Genomic DNA, 4,482 nt, shown 5'->3' with positions numbered 1-4,482 from the left:
GATGCCAAATCCAATGTCCTACTAGACTCCAGTCCTATCCTAGACATTTACCTGGAACAAAAAAAAAGGAACATTTGATATAAAAGCTCCTTTTTTATCATATTTTTATTCAATACTAATTTTAAATAGAAAAGAGTTGTATGTGTGTAAAGAATGAATATTGTATATAAATAAATGCAGACCAAGGTGCAAAAAATAAAACTATATAATATCAATATAGAAATGGGTATATATAGTTTTGGTAGGTATATATATACATTAAGCATTAACATCAAATACACACAAACTGTACTGCATATGAATTAATGTTCATGATCAAACACCATATAGTCTAGTTTTACAGGTGATTTAAAACTTTTATAATAAAAATACATATCAAAAGCAGACTCGTTACCTGATTAACTAAATAGCCGGTTTTAACATTACACTTGGAAATTAATATCTTATTTAACTACTATTTTCTACATAGAAGATAATACTAATTTATTTTTTGAAACTATAGAAACCGTCTATAATGTTTCCTGCATATAATAAAGTACTCTGTGCTATAATGTCTAATCTTGATCAATGTCTAACAGATTTTTTTTTATATTTACGGCATGGAACAACGTTCATTCACATTCATCAAAGACAATTTTTAGATATCACATAAAAAGTCTAACGTAAATTGTAAATAATCGCAATTCATCTATGAAAGCTATTGTAAACGTCTATTAATTTAGTTTTTTCCTCTTTATTATATATATATATATATATATATGAAAATTATAAGGCAATTATGTGTAAAATGCCTACTGTGAATATACGTATTACAGTTTACAACCACAAATTTATGGTGATTCTACTGACAGCGGGCGGCAACACCATTGTCTAGTTGCAGGAGTTTAGGAGAATTAATAAGAAAGTAAAATTTATTTAAAGTCGTAATGCGACTTTGTCAATAGTTTAAATATGTTTATGTTATGTATATATAATAAATAATAATAATTTTTAATGGGTTGCTATTCCGGAGAGCTAATATTATGTATATGTACTAAATAATTTGATTGTCACATTTTTTCTATCAAGCGAAATACTGTTTAAAAATTAGCTATGAGTAAGACTACGAAACTACAGAGAGAGAAGTACCCATGCACACTATTTGTACAAAGTTTACTTCTAGGTTGTTATTTTAATTATGGCACCTTTATATGACTTTTTATTTAAAGTTTTGTGGTTACTTGCTCAAAGGATTGTTTGTTGATGGGACGTCATGATTGAAGTAAATGCCAACGTCAATGTCAAAACATAGTAAAACATAAAAAAAATAAAATTAATTTGTCGTTACACTCCATGCATTTGTAAAATCTATTTTTTTTCCTTAGTAATAATTTATTTATGACGCTTTTGTGTATAATTTATATCTCATTTAACTAGAGAGTGGTAGTAATCGAGTCGCAAACGTGTCGGTATATCCGTTTGCTAGATGCGGGAAGTCAACGCTGGCTGGCTGGCTGGTTCAGGACGTGATAGTGAAGAAATATCGTCGGAAGTGACTAGTTTGTGAATCGCATCGAGGCGAGAGCAGGGCGGCAGTACGGCGGCGGCAGGATGTCGAACGTGGAGAACGTGTGCCCGCAGGTGCTGCGCGGCGTGTCGCGCGAGCTGCGGCGGCTGGCGGCCAACCCGCCCGCCGGCGTCAAGCTGGTGCTGCGCGACGACGACTTCACCGACGGTGGCGCACATCGACGGACCCGGTACGTACGTACGCGAGGCAGGCCCGATGTTACATCTCAACACAACGCTATGGGGATGAGTCTCCTTTTAACGTTTTGTATTTAATTTAATAAGGAACGTTGAAACTTGTACGCTTCTTTCTTGCATTACGATTACTCGGTACAGAAATATAATAACATAGTCCACAACGATTGTCAAATCGTGAGCCATGTTGGCGCAGTCATATTTTATAATTTCATGTTACGACATATGCTGAAGGGGAAATAACTAATAATGGGGACTATTATAACGAATGACAATGCGATGGTGCAACATGCTATAAGCTATACAATGGCAAGGTGTCAGTGAACGATGATAGGATGTAGATGAAGTTGGGTTCATTTGTAGTAGAGATAACTCCAGAAATTAACTACAGTGGTTTCCACGGTGTATATAGTGTAGATCGACCTGACACGATCACTAGAGGGGAGGTGTTGTTAGCAACTGACTAACTGCCTTTATTTTACACTCATAGCATTGTCTGTCAAGATGGTACATCTGTTTGCGGGTAGACAATAGTGTTATCAGTATCCTATATTAACTACACACACACTCACATGCAGGATGGGTGTACTACATAAAACAACTTCTCAAACATGTCAGCTGAGTTATATTCATACTTGAGTTTGTTGCATCTGTTAGTGCTGCATGTGTCTAAATTCAAATTAAAATAATTTATTCATGTAGGACATTTTAGACGCCTTATTAACATCAAATTTTTTTACATTATAATTTTAATTTTTTTCCTACTGTTTATATAGATTCAATTGAGAAGAAACTCAATTGTATTACTTTGTTTTTAAAAGCCAGTTTATATAATAATAAAAGTCTTAAAGGTCTGTCAGTAGGTAGGAGTGCTGCATTAGTTTAGTTTATTATGGAGTGGACCTCAATGAATATACGCCAGTCAGTCTGAGTACACCCATTTTTTTGTGTCCATTCTGCAATCACTGAAAACTATGAACAGATGTGGTAAAGTATGTCACAGGTAAGTATGATTCCCAGCAGAATCATTGTCTCTTTTGGTGGTCCTGATTAATCATCGGGTTCCAGTAGCATACACCTTTTGAGGTGATGTATGTTGTCAGGACTAGTCGGTTGGCCAGCACAATAGGATGGTTTACTGTACGGTCTTGTACTTGGAGTAGTGGTGTTTTATTTCTTCGCTACTGTGTTTGTGTTGAGATATTCATGAATCTCAGATATTAAGCAAATATAAATTTTGCTTATCTTATATATTGCTTATTATTCTATTATTTAATATACTCTGTTATATTTACTTATTTTGTTAGAAATATGAAACTAGTCAATTTTGGTTTATTCAAAGAAGTATAAAAAATCGTTAAAAAAATACTCAAATTTTGTTGATCATGTTTATTTATGTAGGGGTATTGTCACCGTTGTGATGTTAGGATATGATGTAATGTAATGTCGGGTGCGGTGCGGCGCAGCCGGCACGCCGTACTGCGGGGGCGTGTTCGGGTGCCCCGGTGGCGCTGCGGGGTTCCCTGGCGAGCCCCCCGCGCGCGTTCTTCGTGACGCGCATCTTCCACCGAACGTGTCGCCGGCGACGGGCGAGGTGAACACGCTGAGCGCGACTGGCGGCCGGAGCTGGGCCTGGAGCACGCGCTGGTGGCGGTGCGCTGCCTGCTGATCGCGCCCAACGCCGAGTCGGCGCTCAACGCGGAGGCGGCGGCGCTGCTGCGCGACCGCTACGACGACTACTTCGCGCGCGCCAAGCTGCTCGCGGACATACACGCGCGCCCCGCCGCGCCGCGCGCGCTACAGGTACGCCGCTCGTTACAGATGTGCCGTATCTGTACTATATTTTTCAATTTTTACTGTATAAGTTAGTTGTTATAAATTTTTAATCTGTAAATAAATGAGTAATTATTATAAAGGTATAAATTTGATTATACCTTTATAATAATTACTCATATTTAATAGTTTTGATAAAATTACCTTACCGATAAAAATGTCTATTGGAATTACGATATTGATTTGCCATTATTACTACGATCACAGACGCCTAAGCTCAGTCGCCTCAAATTTAATTAATTTACTTTTGTGTGTGCAGGACGAAGTCGCTGCGGAGGGCGGCCCGTGCGCCAAGCGCGAGCGGCGCGGCGTCGCGGTCGGAGAACCAGCCACAGAGATATCGATGCCGAAGACGGGGACACCGGCGCGTCCGCCACGACCACGACCACGAGCACGAGCACGAGCACGAGCACAGGCACGAGCACAGGCACGAGCACGGCCGCGAGCACGGGAAGCGCAAGCACGGGCACGAGCACAGGAGCGCGCGGCCGGCGAACCCGACGCCGCATCCTGAAGCGAATTTATGAGCGACGGGCGCGGCGGAGTCTCACACGTGGCGATTCATTCGCGTCGCTAAGACAGGTGTCACGGTGAACGGTCCGAGCGATCTCGACCGCTGTGCGGTAAACTCGACGGCGTCGGTTTCCCGGTTCGATATTTGACGACTCGTGCGAAGGAAGTGCATAGTGTGTAAGAGTCGTAGGATAGTAGTGTCCGTTCCGAGGAGCTAATCGGCCGATGAACTGACCATTTGTGTTTTATTGTAAAAGTATTATTTAGAGATCTCGACAATGATTCGGCGACACTTTCACATTGTGCTGAGTAATGTGCAGGAAGTGACAGGTACGATCGATAATGTCGAGAACGCACGCGAATATGCGAACACCGCAACGCGTGCATAACGTCGTT

The 4,482-nt window shown here is 40.5% G+C and overlaps 1 pseudogene; it reads left to right on the top strand.

Moving 5' to 3' along the window:
* Nucleotides 1–1,397: 1,397 nt before the first annotated feature.
* On the top strand, nucleotides 1,398–4,087 carry LOC131849548 (ubiquitin-conjugating enzyme E2 S-like; annotated as a pseudogene).
* The last annotated feature ends 395 nt before the right edge of the window (nucleotides 4,088–4,482 follow it).

This window comes from Achroia grisella, unplaced genomic scaffold (assembly GCF_030625045.1).
Source record: "Achroia grisella isolate CSIRO2021 unplaced genomic scaffold, CSIRO_AGI_Agris_v1 utg656, whole genome shotgun sequence".
Taxonomy (NCBI): Eukaryota; Metazoa; Arthropoda; class Insecta; order Lepidoptera; family Pyralidae; genus Achroia; species Achroia grisella.
Note: the sequence above shows the minus strand (reverse complement) of the source record. Positions and strands in the feature narration are given on the sequence as shown.